Source organism: Macaca thibetana, chromosome 13 (assembly GCF_024542745.1).
Source record: "Macaca thibetana thibetana isolate TM-01 chromosome 13, ASM2454274v1, whole genome shotgun sequence".
Lineage (NCBI taxonomy): Eukaryota > Metazoa > Chordata > Mammalia > Primates > Cercopithecidae > Macaca > Macaca thibetana.
Window position 1 is genome coordinate 102761217 of NC_065590.1, and position 17452 is coordinate 102778668.

Here is a 17452-nt window from a genome sequence, read left to right on the forward strand (position 1 = left end):
AAATCACATATGAAAGGAAGGAAACCAAGTCCCACCATAAACTTCACAGCTGTAGACCCTGAAATCCTCTGCCAAATTCATATAAAATAAAGGCAAGAACTAGTACTAAAGCTCCCAACTCTCCCCCATCCCAGTTTCCTCAAGCTGCTCCAAGTAAAGCTATGCTTTTGGAAAACACCCCATGAACTCACTGATTCAGTTTTATGCAGCTATCCAAACACTGAGCTTAATTTTGTTTACTTTAAGAAGAGGGAAAATAACCTCCAAAGGTAGTAAATCAAGTAAAATTATTTCAGTTACCAAGTCCTTCTCTGTGAAACTCGAAGTCAGCAGTTAAAATGATCAACCTCTTAAAAATAATTAAAAGCAGACATCTGGAAAATACGAGTAACTGTGGCACTCGCAGCACCAGAAACATATTCCATGAATAACCAAGTCTTCGTTTTTCAAAAAATACATATTTTTAAATTTTATTTTAAACAGAAGCTTATCACCCATGAACATAAAACACAAATGTCCAATAAAATTTACTTTTAAAAAATTTCAGCAAGTTAATGTCAACACACGTTATTAATTTTTGCAATGAAGCCAGTCTTAATGGGGAGTCTGGAAGTATGGCCAACCAGAGTTAATGAGCTGGTGGCTGTTCAATAGCACATGCATCACAATGAGACCAGATGGACCATTAAATTTAATCCTCCACATTCTTTTTTGGAATGTGAAAATATTGTCCCCTATATCTCTGGCACATCTCTAAGTTTCTATAAAATTATTTTTCAGGTCATATCAATGCACCTTCATATAATCTCTAGAACAAATATTAATCCTGGTCGCAATCTTGGATCATTATCATTCAGCAGACTGTGAGCTGCAGCACTCTGCCATTCATTCTATTTTATTTCAAAGAATAACAACCACAACATCAACAACAATACATGTATACCCAGCTTCCACATCAACCTTTGGATCTATCCTCCAGACTGGTTCCACAGGTCCATGTTGCAGGCCAGCTTCTATGGCTCCAGGGACAAATGCCTACAATACCAGGCTCCATGCCTACCCCAGCATCAGGCCAGGCCAGGCTCCTACCCAGTCCCTGTGGCCTAAAACATCAGTGGATCCAGGTCTGCTCCAGCAGACCCAGCCAGGGTTCAGGGCAACTTCAATAGATTCATGTGTTAGGCTACCCCCACAGGCAAAGGCTTCAGAACTACCCTTGCATACTCAGGCATCAGTCCAGCCGTTGTGAACTTAGTCACTAGACATGTCCCAGTGGATTTAGGCACCAACCTCATTCCAGTGCCTGGCCAGCCACTGTAGACTCAGGATCAAGACTCACTTCAGCATGATGTTAGCCCCTGGGGACCCAGGCTGCAGGCCAGTCCCCACAGATACATTCTCTGGGTCTGCTCACTGGGATCTAGGCTCCAGGTCTACTTCCATGAAGCCAATCAAGAGGTCTATTCCTGGGTATCCAGGATCCAGGGGCATCTCCATGGACCTATAAACCAGGACTGCTGACCTGCGCACCAAGATAGCCTGTCTGAGAACTCCAACAGCAATCCACCCTTGGACCATGCCAGACAGGCTGCCAAAACCTCTGGGCAGGCTGACTGGAGAAGGCTTTGAAGACAAAGCCATTCTGCAAAAAAAGGAATAAGTTCCCACTTCTTATAATGCACAGATACCGGCCGGGCACGGTGGCTCATGCCTATAATCCCAGCACTTTGGGAGGCGGAGGAGGGTGGATCATGAGGTCAGGAGTTCGAGACAAGCCTGACAACATGGTGAAACCCCGTCTCTACTAAAAATACAAAAAGTAGCCAGGCATGGTGGTGCACACCTGGAATCCCAGCTACTTAGGAGGCTGAGGCAGGAGAATCACTGGAACCAGGAGGCAGAGGCTGCAGTGAGCTGAGATCGTGCCATTGCACTCCAGCCTGGGTGATAGAGTGAGACTCCATCTAAAAAAAAAAACCAAAAACAAAAAACAAGAAACTGCACAGATAATAATTCATAGCAACAAGGACCAAGAACAATCAGGAAAATATGACACAACCAAAGAAATAAAATAAATCATCAATAACTGACTGTAAAGAAATGGAGATATATGAACTGCATGACAATTCAATTGTTTAAAAGAAGTTCAGCAAGCTTTCGTAAAATACAGAAAAACAATTCAATTAAATCAGAAAAACAATAAGTGAACAAAATCAGAAACTTACCAGGGAGATTGGAATAATTTTAAAACCTCAGAAATTCTGGAGCTAAAAATTATAATGAAGAAAATGAAAAATGTAATCAATAGAGAGACTAAACAGCAGAAATAATCAAGCAAAAAAAAGAGAATCTGAACTTGAAGACAGATCATTTGGAAATATATAGTCAGAGAGGAAAAAGAAAGGATAAAAAGTCATAAAAAAGATTACAGGACTTGTGAGAAGGCATCAAAAAGGGCATTTGTTTTAAAACTATAAGAGTTCAAGATATATAAAAGAAATAAAGGAATAGAAAACTTATTCAAATAAATAAATAAATAACAGAAACTTCCCAAATATAGGGAAAGATATAAAACATCCAGGTAGAGAAAGGTCAAATATCTCCAATCAGATTCAATTCAAACAAGATTACAATGAGACACATTGTAACAAAACTGTATAAAATCAAAGACAAAGAAAGCAGCACTAGAAAAGAAGCAAATCCCATATAGCCATATAAATCCTATAAGGCTAGTAGCAGATTTCTCAGCAGAAATCTTACAAGCCAGGAGAAAATAGAATAATCTAGTCATAGTGCTGAATCAAAAAACAGAAACAAAAACTGCCAACCAAGAATATTTCATCTGAAAAGCTGTCCTTTAGAAATGAAGGAAAGGTAAAGACTTTTCCAGACAAACAGAAAATGAAGGAGTTCATCACCACAAGACCTGTCTTACAAGAAATTCTAAAGGGAAGAAAACAACACTAGTTAGTAACATGAAAACATATGAAAGTATAAAACTCACTGATAAAGGCAAGTATACAGTCAAATTCAGAACATTATAATACTGAGATGGTGGTGTGTAAATCACCTATATCTTTATGATAAAGATTAAAAGATACAACATAAAAATAATAATAGTTGCCATAAATTATTAAGAAATACACAATAAAATGTAACTTATGATATCAAACATAAAATGTGGTAGATGGAATAAACATGTGGATCTATTTATTAATTTATGTTTTAAAAGACAGGGTCTTGTTATCACCTGGGCTGGAATATAGTTGCATGAATATAGCTCACTGCATCCTTGAACTCCTGGCCTCAAAGGATCCTCCTGCCTTAGCCTCCCAAGTAGGCAGGACCACAGGTGCATGCCATCATATCCAGCTAATATATTTTTTAAAATATTTTGTAGTGACAGGGTCTCACTATGTTGCTCAGGCTGCTCTCGAACTCCTAACCTTAAGCAATCTTCCTGCCTTGCCTCCCAAAGAGCTAAAATTGCAGGTATGAGTCACTTTGCCTGGCCTAGTTTTATTTTTTTATATATATGACGAAAGGTAAGTTGTTATCAATTTGAAATAGCATGTTAGAACTGAAACATGTTTCGTGTAAGCTTCTTGGTAACTACAAGTCAAAAACCTACAGTGATAGACAAAAGACAAAAAGTAAACTACTAGAGAAAATCCTCTAACCACAAAGAAAGACAACCAGAAGAAATGAAAAGAAGAAAGGATCTACAAAACAATGAGAAAACTGTTAATAAAATGGTCCTATTAACTCCTTACATAAAAATAATTACCTTAAATGTAAATGGATTAAATTCTTAAACTAAAAGACATAAAGTGGGCTCAGGGATACAAAAAGCATGACCCAGGATTGCAAATAAAGGGATGAAAAGATACTCCATATAAATGGAAGCCAAAAGGAGCAACAATTTTAGACTTTAAGTGAAAAATTACAAAAAGAGATAAAGAAAGTTATTATATAATTATAATGGTATCAACTCATTAAGAGGATATAATAATTTTCAATATATATGTACCCAACACCGCAGCACTTAAATATATAAAGCAAATATGAATAGATGTGAAGGAAAAGATAGGTTGTAATACACAAATAGCATAGTACTTCAATACGCCAGTTTCAGCAACAAACAAAGTCAATAAGAAAACATCAGACCTAAACTATGCTTTGGTCCAAATGGATCTTACAGGCCTTACAGAACATTCCATCCAACAGCAGCAGAATATACATTCTTTTCAAGTGAACACAAGGCATTCTCTAAGATAAATCATGTGTTAAACCAATAAACACGTTTTCACTAATTTAAAAAAGACTGAAATCATAGCAAGTGTCTTTTCCTATCATAATATTTGTAACTAGAAATCAACAACAGGCAGAATTTGGGAAAATTCACAAACACACGAAAAACAACATGCTTCTAAACAAGCAATGAGTCAAATAAAAAATTAAAAAGGAAATGAAGAAATATCTTGAGACAAATGAAATATCCACACAACATACCAAACTGATGGAATGCAGCAAAAACAGTTCTAAGAGGAAGGTTGATAGCAATATGTGTGTGTGTGTATCAAGATCTAACATTACAAGGAACTAGCAAAAACAAAAACCAGAACAGCCCAAATTTAGTACAAGGGAAGAAAAAATAAAGATTAAACCAGAAACAAATGATATAGAGACTAGAAAAACAACAGAAGTGGTAAATAGAACTAAGCACTGGTTTTTTGAAAAGATAATCGAAATTGATAAAGCTTTAACTAGATTATGAAAAAAGAGACTATTCAAATAAATAAAATCAGAAATAGGAGATATTACAATTGATAAAATAGAAATATAAAGAATTGTAAGAGACTATTATGAACAAAGATATACCAAAAATTTGGATAACCTAGAAGAAATGTATCAATTTATAGAAAAACTGAACCTACCAAAACTTAATCATGAAGAAACAGAAAATCTGAACAGACCAATAAAGAGTAAAGAGACTGAATCAGTAATAAAAAGTCTGTCAGCAAAAAACAAGCTCAGAACCTGATAAATTCACTGATGAATTCTACCAAACTTTTTTTTTTTTTTTTTTTTTTTTTGAGACGGAGTTTGCTCTTTCGCCCAGGCTGGAGTGAAGCGGCGAGATCTCGACTCAAGGCATCCTCCGCTCCCCAGGTTCAAGCAATTCTCCTGCTCCAGCTTCCCAAATAGCTGGGATTACAGGTGTGTGCCACCACACCCAGCTAACTTTTTGTATTTCTAGTAGAGATGGGGTTTCACTATGTTGGCCAGGCTGGTCCTGAACTCTCGACCTCAGGTGATCCACCCACCTCGGCTTCTCAAAGTGCTAGGATTACAGGCATGAACCACCATACCAGGCCTACCAAACATTTTTAAAAGAACTAATATTAATTCTCCTCAAGCTCTTCTTAAAAAATGAAGGGAAGGAAATACTCATTTTACAAGGTTAGCATTATCCTGATACCAAAGCCAAAGATGTTACAAGAAAAATAATTATAAATCTATATTACCGATAAACATAGATGCATGAATTGTCAATGAAATACTAGCAAACCAAATTCCACAGCATGTAAAATTATTATTCACTATCATCAAATGGGATTCATCACTAGAATGCAAGGATGTTTCAACATACACAAATTTACAAATTTGATATACCACTTTAAAAGAATATAGGACCAGTAACCATTATGATCATCTCAAAAGATGCATAAAAAGTATTTGACAAAACTCAACATCCTTCTACGATAAAAATCAAAAAACAAATTAGATATAGAATGAATGTACATCAACAAAGTAAAAAACGTACATGACAAATTCAAAGTTGACATCACACTCAGTGGTAAAAAGCTGAACTTTTCCTCTGAGATTAGGAACAATGCAAGGATGCTCACTCTCACTACTTCTATTCAACATAGTAATGAATGTCTTACATAGAGAAATTAGGCAAGAAGAAGAAATAACAGTCATCCAAATTGAAAAAGAAGATGTTAAATTGTCAGTGCTTGGGAGTGACATGATATCATATACAGAAAACTCAGAAGACTCAAGAAAACCTGCTAGAACTATTAAATAAATGTAGTAAAGTTGTAGGATACAAAATCAATATAAAAAAATCAGTAGTGTTTCTATCACTACCCAAAAACAAAATCAAGAAAATAATCCTATTTATACTAGCTACCAGAAAAAATATAAACAAACAAAAAAACTTAGGAATACATTTAACCAAAGAGGTAAAATTCCTGTTCTCTGAAAACTATAAAACATTAATGAAATAATCTGAAGAAGACACAAACAAATTAAAAGAGATCTCATGTTCATGATTTGGAAGAATTAATAATGTTAAAATATCCATAACCCAAAGTGACCTACAGATTCAATGTGAAAGCTATCAAAATTCCAATGACAGCTTTTATTTGACCGACAGATTCAATGTGAAAGCTATCAAAATTCCAATGACAGCTTTTTCACAAAACTAGAAAAAAAAGATGCTGAAATTCACATGGAACTACAAAAGACCTCAGGTAGCCAAAGCCACCTTGGGCAAAAAGACCAATGCTGGAGCCATTACTCTACTTGACTTCAAAATATACTACAAATCTATGGTAATCAAAACAGCATGATATTAGCATTAAAACAGACACATAGACCAATGAGACAGAATAGAGAACTCATATATAAATCCACACAATTGTGTTCAACTGAATTGTGACAAAATTGCCAGAAATACAAAATGGGGAAAGGATAGTCTATTCAATAAATGGGTTTGAGATTAACTGGATATCCATATGCAGAATACAAGTACAGCCTTATCTCACACTACATACAAAAATCAATTCAAAATGGTTTAAAGATTTAAATATAAGACGTGAAACTGTAAAACTACTAGAAGGAAACAAGGGAGAAGCTCCATTACATTGGTCTGGGCAACGATTTTTTTGAATATGACCCCAGAACCACAGGTAATAAAAGCAAAAATAGACAAATGGAATTACATCAAATGAAAAAGCTTCTGCTTAGCCAAGAAAACAATCAGAGTGAAGAGACAACCTGCAGAATGGGAGAAAATATCTGCAAACCATATATCTGATAAGAAGTTAATACCTAAGATCTACACAGAATGTAAATGACTCGATAGCAAGAAAACAAATGACCTGCTTAAAAAATGGGCAAAGGACCTGAATAGATGTTTCCCAAAAGAAGACATGCAAATCACCAACAGGTATCCGAAAATACTGTTGAACCTCACTAATAATTAAGGATATCAAATTAAAACCACAAGGAGTTAGTACATTACACCTGTTAGAAAGGCTATTATCAAAAAGTCAAAATATAACAAGTATTGGCAAAGATATGGAGAAAAGGGAAACCCTGAACGCTTGGCAGGAAGGTAGATTAGTACATCCATTATGGAAAATAGAATAAACATTAAAAATAAAAGTACTGGGTATATATCCAAAGGAAACGGAATCAGTATGTTAAAGAGGTACCTGGACTCATATGTTTGTTGCAATATTATTAACAATAGCCAAGGTATGGAATCAACCTGTGTTCCTCGATGCACGATTGGGTAAAGAAAATGTAATACACACAAATACTGAAACATTCAGCCTTAAAAAATAAGAAAATTCTGTCACTTGCAACAATATGGATGAGCCTAGAGGCATTAAATTACATGAAATAAGCCAGTCACAGAAAGACCCATATTGCATGATCTTATTATACTTATATGTGAATCTAAAATCATTAATTCTTAGAAGCAGAGAGTAGATGGTGGTTGCCAGGGGCTGAGAGGGAGGAGGTTTTGGAGAGATGTTGGTCAAAGGATGTGAAATTTCATTTAGATAGGAGCAATAAGTTCAAGAGATAGTTTATACAACATGATGACTATAGTTAATAACAATGTATTGTACTTTTGAAAGTTGCTAAGAAGGTAGATTTTAAGTGTTCTCACCACAAAAAAAGATAAGTATGTAAGCTAACTAATGCATGTGTTAATTAGCTCAGTTTAGCCATTTCACAAAGTATATGTATTTCAAAACATTATGTTGTATACTATAAATATATACAATATTTTACTTTTCAGTTAAAACCACACGCAAGTATTGTATCTCTTGTAGTTTATTTACTTCTAATCCCCGATGGACAGAAAAACAATACACTGTCCATTAAGTCAGTTTCTGTGAGATGGACTACCCAAGTTTTAATTTTTATCAGAAGTGCCATTTTATTTCAATCTCTAAGTTTTGAAGAAACTAGGCTTCTATATGAGATCAACCTAAATTATTAATGGTGTAACTTAATTATTTTCCTTTTAAAGCAAAGAAAATAGGCAAACCTTTGGGCACAGGCAAATCTCCTACAGAAAACAGAATGGTAAGCTGACTTCAACAGGTGGTCGTGATGGTGATTTTTAAAATAAATAAACAAATCAACAAACTGGCCTTCAACAACTTTTGGGCGCATGTGGCATTGATTTCATCCATGTAACAGGCAGTAACTTGCCGAGCACCTACTGCGTGTGTGAGCTTCAGTATCTCCAGTGGTCACGTAAGAGTGACAAGCAGTGATTCTTAGGCCATGCTTTGTGGTCTCCAGAAACGGTGATCCCAAAGAGAGGAGGCCACACAGAGGGTGAGGGAGAATGGGGGTATTAGTATACCCTGTAGAACTTTGGTTTTGTCTTGTGATCTTCCCTGGGCCCCCAAAGCAACTATGCTTCCTTTTTCTCATTGTGCTTTCACATTGTATAATGGTTGTGTATTTCCTTCTCCCTACTTAGACAGTGAGCAGGTCCCTTGTCATGTTCAGCTTCACATCATCGGCACCTCAACAAAACAGCCAGTGCAAATGGGTGATTTTATACACACATATGCAGAGAGAGAGAGAGAGTGAACACATGAACTCCTTGTGATACTGTTGAATGCAATTGTATCCATAAGGTCCTGAGAAGTGACCATCACCTATGCTGACTGAAAGGAAACATAGGAGGTAGAGAAAATGACTTTTCCGCAGGTTCTCCATTTTACTTCAAGGTGCTCTTCCTAGCCGTGGTGAGTTTATCTGGATATAGAGGTCCTGTAAGACCAAGGTATCAAAGATGGAGTCTCAAGCACTGGAAAGAACTCCTATTTTGAGTCAGAACACCTGGATTTAACAGTGAACTCTACCACGTAACTCACACATTCATTTACTTATCTATTTGTTGCTCTGTCCCAAGCACATATTTACCAGTGGACAGAGCTGGAAGTGGCCTGTGCAGAAGAGTTGAAGATGTGAAGGGTGAATCTTTAGGATAAAGTGGTCAAACAGAGTGTAAGTCATTTAGCAAAGAGTTATGTGAAGATGAGGAGGGTGAAGTAGCCAAGGTCCCATTTCTTAAGGTATGCTATTTGTTTTGTTTTTTCTAATTAAGATTCACAATATGCCATTATACTTCCTGTGTATCCACAACTTCTACAGAAGTCCAAATACAACTCTATCAGTAAATATAAACCAAACACAGGTCAACTTTATAGATTATTTAGAACAGGGCCCAATAATTCCTGAAATTTTTTAGTATAATTCTCATAGAGGAGAAAGAGTATGGGGCTTTGGTGATGATAGTAACAATGACCATAGCTATTCATATATAGCTCTAACTCTTAGTCCAACACTGTCCTAAAATCTACATATTTTAACTCATCTAATCCTCAAAACTGTATAAGGAATTTAAAACTCTACTAGTATCATGTTTGTTTGTTTGTCTTCCTGGAGACCTATACATAGAGAGTTTGAAAGCCTTGCTCAAGGTCATATAGCTGGTAAAAGGTAGCATTTGGGTTTAAACACAGGCATTTTGACTTTAAAGTGATACCACACTACACAGCCAAGACTTTGATACCCATGGTACTCAATACCTGATGTAACTCTTTGTTTATCAATATTAACTTTTAGAAAAAATAAAGGGAATGGAAAATTAATTTCAGTAACTTTAATTTACCATTAGCATTCAGATGAAATACCAGTTCATTGTAGAAACAAATAAACCAGATTGAAAACAAGAGATTGTACTGTCTTAACCTTTTCAACACTTTTTATGCATTTTTAATCTCTCAAGTGAATACTTCATCAGGAAATATTTCTAAATTAATTCCATCATTAAATCTCATTGTAAAAAACTACTCTTTAATAAATTATACTTATCTATGCCATTATATCAAGTTGCCAGTCTCAAAATTGTTGTAATATGAATCCTGGAGATCTTTCTGTCTAGTTGGAAAGTTTCTGTTTAGTAGGTCTATGAGTACGGGTCCACAAACCTAAAGATAAAGCATGCTGTTATTCCACACCAGTCAATTTACTGTGCCCAAAAGGAAAACATGGTTCTTGACCTTAGAATTCAGTCTTGGCTTAAGCCAGCCAGAACTCAAATGTTTTTCCTCAGTCATTTTTTTTTTTTTTAAATGCAAAGGCATGTGCATGACTTGACAACTTGACATTGTCAAGTTCAAGTAATAACTCAAAATAAAAAAGTTCTACTAATATCTCATTAATTCATTAGATAGCATAGACTGAAAGATAAACATTATTGTACAATGTAAATAATTTAAATATAATGCCTACAGAGACAAGTTATCAAACTTCAAACTTTCATGAGAAACCAGAGATAAAAAATAGTACAGGAAGCAATAGTTCCTGTTAATGTAGCATATTCTCCTGAATCACATTACTGAAAATAAAAAATATTTTTCAGTAATTGTATTGCCTTTAGTACACTGGAAATAAAATATCAAAGACTGTTTTCATTTCCAATCAAAACGTAAATGGTATTAATAAGTTTAGCATTACACTAAACATAGAGCTATTAATGAAAAAATGTATCCATATACAATGAATTGTTAGTAAACTGGGCCTTGGGTACATTTTTAATTTAAAGATTTGGAAAAAAAATAAAATTGTAATATTTGGATTGTTTCTATGGCTAAAATTTGGCAATTAATACTGGTTTGCTTTAATTTTCATGGCAACAAAAGCATGGCCGTGTCTTTATGTCTCCACCATCTAAACAGTTAAACATTGCTTGTTGTTGCTGTTGTTTTTTTAAAAAAACAACCTGGACTGAAGGTGAGAAGAGGCACCCATTCAAAAATTCTAAGTGGCAGAATTAAAGCAAACTCTGGAAAAGAAAGGTGCCCTTGATCTGACACACATGGATGAGTGCACATCAGTAGCACAAAGGACTCCATTATTTCTGTATCAAAGTAAATAGGAGAAAAAAATTAAACCACAGAGATGAATGCTGAGCTGAGAGTCAGACACCAGGCAGCCACAGAGTGCAAACAGGAGCCCAGCATTGTCTTTCCAAAGAATGTGGCATATATTAACTCCTTCGTTTCTCCAGTGCAATATATGCTTTGGGGATTCCTTGGCAATAGATCTCTACAGCTCTATAGAAGACAAAACAAGAATTACTATTTCAGTAAATGATAAAGTTGAACTATAATAGAATCACACTCATAATTGTAGTGTGGTGGGGTACAGCAAGGACTAAGAGTCAGAAATAACTGAGCTTGATTCTATTCAATCCCAGACTATCCTGCCCATAAAATTTGCTTAAATTTATTTCATGTACACATTCTGATAATCATATTGTAAATTTCATATACATTTACACTCTTGTGAAGATTAGAATGCATATGAGCAAATGTATATACTGTAAATTAAATGTATAGGTGAGATATAGTATGTATATAGTATATAAGAAAATTAGAACATGCATATTAAATATATATGTTAAATTTAAATGAAGATATATGTACATATTTAAATGAAGTTATATATATATGTGTAACCATCCTTCAGTTAAAATTTTGAATTTTTTAATTCAAAATATAATAGGATGATATCAGAGTACAAGTAACAAAGGAAACTAATATTCACATAATGTTACTATATCTGCTTTACAAAATACCTACCATTTTTATTCCTGACTATTAGTTCCCCCACTTTGCAAATAAGTAATTGTGGCTCTCAGAATTTGAGCAACTAGTTGAATGTTGAGTGCTACTGGAAGCAGAGCTGGTTTTGGGTTCCAGGTCTAGGAGCCTCTACAGCCTCATACTTTATGTCATGTCCTGTTGCTTCTTGAGTTTTCAGCTTGCAGACATAAAAGACACACAACTTTAGAAACAGGATTTCTCTATATGTTTTCCTGTGAAAAGTGCCGTATTTGTAGGTGAGAAACTGCAACCCAGAAAGGTGAAAAGATTTTCCAGGCTAACAGGTGTGGAGTTAAGGTCAGAACTCCAGTTTCCTTGACTGATGCCCAATGTGCCCTTCATGTCTCTTCTGTTGCGACAAGCATTGGTTAATACATCAATGTGACTGGGAAGACAAACCCCATAGAAGGTCCCTCAGCAGTCTGTCAGGAGCTGCTCTCTAGGAGCCTGGCACTTGGGCTCCTGAATAAAAGGAACAAGAAAGCAGAATGATGGGGCACACGCAGGAAAAGCAAGGGGCATCCTCACTCATCTAGGGCGCCCATGGGGATGGAACGCCAAGAAGGAAACGTGCTTTCCGGAACATCTTGCAGATGACAGATAACTCATCTATATTAATTTTCTTCTCCTTCTGCATGATTTTCCTGTAAGATGTATCTTGTCTACTAAAAGATACTGCCTGCCTATCTCTAGAATTCCACACTGGTTTAGCGTTGTCAAGCGAAAGTTAAAAAATAGAAATAAAATAAAAATCTATCCTTCTGCTTCTCTGTGCAAAACTAGTGGAGCCGAGACACTGCCCCTTTCTTTAATGGGTCATGAGAGAATGAGAGAGCTTTCATAAAGCAGCTGGGATTCAGGTTGAGGTTCAAAGATTTCCAGCAGCATATTTTGGTGATTAAGAAAAGCAAGTGCTTAATTCCTCACTAGCTGTGTCTGCCAGGCCTGACACTTCCAACTGGCTTCTGAGATGCTGAATCCTTTTTTCTCCCCCTCTTCCAAATACAAACATTCGCACATTTCACTTTTAATATGGCATGTTAAGGGAATGTGAGTTTTCATCTCTTTTACTTCTGTTAGCTTCTGAATATTTTTCATCAGTGAGTAAACTGTCTGCTGAGGACTGGGGATGGCAGCACTTCCATTAGAGACTTGGAAAACCAAAATCAGAGCGATCAGCCCAAATCCTATTGTTTGAGGATATACTGGGCTTTCTAGAAGGAAAAAAAATAAAGATAAGACTGTGATAACAGAATAAAGATTTTTGTGTTTTCTTTCTTTTTTGACTTGCATGTGTTTTTCCCAAGATTTTATTTTAGAATGCAGAAAAGTAGAAAGAAATGAATACCCTATATTAGGCTAGACATAAATGAAAAAAACTGATTTCCATTTAGTCAAGTGTACATATTTTCTCATGTATATATTCTCCTTGGACAATTTAAAATAAGTAGCAGACAGTGTGACCCTCTAGTTCCATAAAATTTGGCATGCTTCTCTTGAGAATAAGGATATTCTCTCAGATAACCATCTGTCACTTCAAAGCTGACCACAACAATAACAAATTTCAATAGCATCATAAATAGGTGACCTATGTGTACATTTCCTTAGTTTTGAAAGAATGTCTTTTTACCTCGAGGGTTTTCTTCCCCTCTTTTCTTTCTCTTCCTCCACCTCTTCCTCCTTTGATGTGAAATCCAATTAAGCTTCATGCATTTTTAATCTCTTTCATTATTGGACAGGCCTCCCTCCTGTGTTTTCTCGTGCGTTTAATTTTAATTACATTGTATTATTTGTGTGGTCAGTGATTTTGTAGATGTCTCATTCTCCAAATTTCTGTGACTGTTTCCTCTTAGCGTCACTCCTCACAATGTCATTTCACTTGCTTTTAAATCTTCTTTAATCTCTTTGAACTGGAATTTAACTTGAGAGCAAGAGTCAACACACTACTGGCCATGGCCCAGATCCGGTCTCCAACTTGTTTTGTAAATAAACATTGATTGCAACACAACCAAACCATCTGTAAGTCAGTTATTGAAATATTGCCTGCTTTTACATTACGTCAGATTTAAATAGCTGTGATAGTCCATATGGTTCACAAAGCCTAAAAAATGGACTCTCCAACCCTTTATGTAAAAACCTCATCTATTTCTGGTCTACAAGTTTGATTAGATGCAAACCAAAAATGTTGGGGAATAATCCATTAGAGATGGCGTTGTGTCCCTCCTATGACATCACATCCTGAGGCACATGCGTCAGATTACCCCGCTATCAGGGAGGCTCGGTTTTATCATCATCTCTCCACTAGAAACGCCCATCTTTTTTTTTTTTTTTCTTTGCAGTTACTAAGTAACCTGTGGATAAATATTTGGACACTATGAAAATATTCCTTCCAAACAACCTCACACAGGTTTTTAATAGCAAGTTTTGCCTAAATCAGTTCCCTCTAATGTATTATGCCTTTTCTATGTTTTAGCTGCCATTCTGGTGTAAAGAAAAAAGTATCATGTTTGTTTTTGTTAGTTTTGCTTTTTCTTTAGTTCCTAGATTTTTTTATTTTTTTTCACAAATAAGATCTTATTTTTGATCTTCAAATTGTCCCATTAATTTTGCTAATGGGAGCCTCTTATAAATGTTTTTTGTAGCCTTTTTGACATGACCCCGTAATATTTAGGACTCCCTAGCACACTGCCGTATAAAGGGTGGTCCAAAGTAGTTTATCCATTTCCCAAACCCAGAACCAGGATCAGCCATTCCTTGGAAGCCCTAATTGCTTTTCATGGGGAATGGTACTCAGAATCTAGGATCTGGGTATTTGTTTTCATAACTTCAGAGGGGTCATTGCTCATACGTCCATTGAGTAGTTCAGTACAAGAAACAAACAAACCAAATCTCATAAAGTGATACCCGTCTGTTGAACTCAGATTCAACATTAGAGAGTTTCCCCCATACATCTGTGTTGATTTTCTTTTACATTAAAAAGCCTGCTTCCTAAAGCCATTATTGTATTTACTTATTTACCTTATCTCATAATATATATAAAATAATTTTGAAATTTCAAAGCAATATTACTAGTAACGGGAAACATACTGCATAAAGTTACGTATTTTTTTCTTCTTCCTTTAAAAAAAAAAATCCACAGGATTTTACAATCTGGACGTTGTGCCAAAATGTATTCAATACTTTTTTTTATTTGTGTGATTATAAACTTGTTTGCAACGTTAGAGCATTTTCCCCTTTTGATTATATAAAACATGTTTATATTTTTCTGATCTTGGAGAAGTCATTCATAGACAGAAGCAGTGCCTTGGAACTTACTGCAAAGCAAAGAGATGTTGGAGGAACCCACTGGCCGTCACGTGCAGTGCGATCGGGGTACAGGAAAAGCACTGGGCTTCAGGAGCAAAGCCCTGGAGAAGCTGTAGGTGCTCCAGGAGCCTGTAAGGGAAACACATCTGCTCTAGGAAGAGACAGGCTCGTTATCACCCTCTACTGGCAGAGTCTATGTGCCAGCCACAGAGGACAAACATCTACAAGGATGTCTGCTCCATGTAGTGGAGGATCCAGCTCCATTCTCACAGGGCAGGGGCAGCAGCGTGGAGCTGGAACTCAGAGACAATAAATTAGTAACTGCCACGGATAGTTTCCCACAGCTCTTGGCTTCAATGTTTCATTTTATGTTTTTTTTTTCTGTGTTTCATTTTGGATAATCATAGAGTGCTAGATTCACATTCTCTTTCTTCAGCTGTTTCCAATCTGCTGATAAGCCCACCGTGGAATTTTAAAATATGTATCTTGTTCAAATTACTCGTTTTTTAAAGCATTTTCATTTAATTTTTCTATAGTTTCCATCTCTATTAAAATTCCCCAGCTGTTTATGCTTGTGATATTTCCTCCATGGGATCATTTATTATATTAATCATTGTTAGTTTATAGTCCCTGCCTCATAGTTTGAACGTCTGAGTCATCCCTGAGTCTGAGTCTATTGATAGCTTTGTCTCTTAACAAGGAGCCATTTTTTCTTTATTCACCTTGTGTGCCTTGCAGTATTTCACTGAGTGTCTAACATCATATTTAGAACAGTAAAAACTTAAATAAGTAGTTTTATACATAGACATGGACACTCTTCTTCTGTGAGCTATTGTGTGACATTGGATCAATCTCACTAGGTTTGAGTTTTGTTATACTAATGTTATTTTCAGTTTTTCACAGACTTTGTATTTCTTTAGCAGTGCTAGGGTGTTGAATAGTTTTTCTGTTTCTGTTCCTACACAGATTTCAGTATTCCTACAGCCCTGCTTCCTGGAGAAAGTTCTATTTTTTTTTTTTTTTTTTTTTTTTTGTTCTTCCCCTTGCAGATCTCTGTTGTGTGCGTCTTGACGCTAGTCCTGTGGTGCATACTAAGGACCAGAAGAGAGTTTCCTGCTCATCACCCAGAGATAAATGAGTTTAACTTCCACTGATCCCCCAGTGGGTCCTTGGGGTCAGAAGATTTGCAGTTCCTTCCTTGGGAGCTCAAGGATATTGTTTTTGTTTGGGCAAAAAGTTCAAAGGTACAGTGTGTTTTGTGCCTCTTCCCAGTTGTGACTAATCACTTCCTACATAGCTAGTGTATTAGACGAGTTCTCTAAAGGGACAGAACATAGATAGATAGACACATAGATAGATAGATAGATAGATAGATAGATAGATAGATAGATAGATAGATAGATAGATTATAGATAATAAATGATAGATACATAGATGATAAATAGATGATAGATGGATGATAGATATATGATAGATAATAGATGATAGACAGATGATAGACAGCTATATAGATGATAGATGATAGATAACAGATGTGTGTGTGTGTGTGTATATAGAGGCGGGGGGAGTTTATTAGGAGAATTGACTCATGATCACAAGGTGAAGTCCCTCAATAGGCCATCTTCAAGCTAAGGAATAAGGAAGCCAGTCTGAGTTCCAAAACCTCAAAAGTAGGGAAGCCGACAGTGCAGCCTTCAGCCTGTGACCAAGGGTGTGAGAGCCCCTGGACAAGCCACTGGTGTAAGTCCAAGAGTCCAGAAGCTGAAGAACTCAGAGTCTGATGTTCAAGGGCAGGAAGCATCCAGCATGGGAGAAAGAGGAAGGCTGGAAGACTCAGCAAGCAAAGTCCCTCCAACTTCTACTGCTTTATCCTAGCCATGCTGGCCACTCATTAGATGATGCCCACCCAGATTGAGGGTGGGTCTGTGTCTCCCAGTTCACTGACTCAAATATCGATCTCCTTTGGCAACACCCTCACAGACACACCCAGGAACAATACTTTGCATCCTTCAATCGAATCAAGTTGACACTTAATATTAACCACTGCAGCCAGCTGGCTGATGGAGGCCTGATTACTTCCTAGAAGGCTGATGGAAGCTCTCTCTTGTCCTGCTCCTGATCTTCTTTGGGAGCCTCTAGTAGAGACC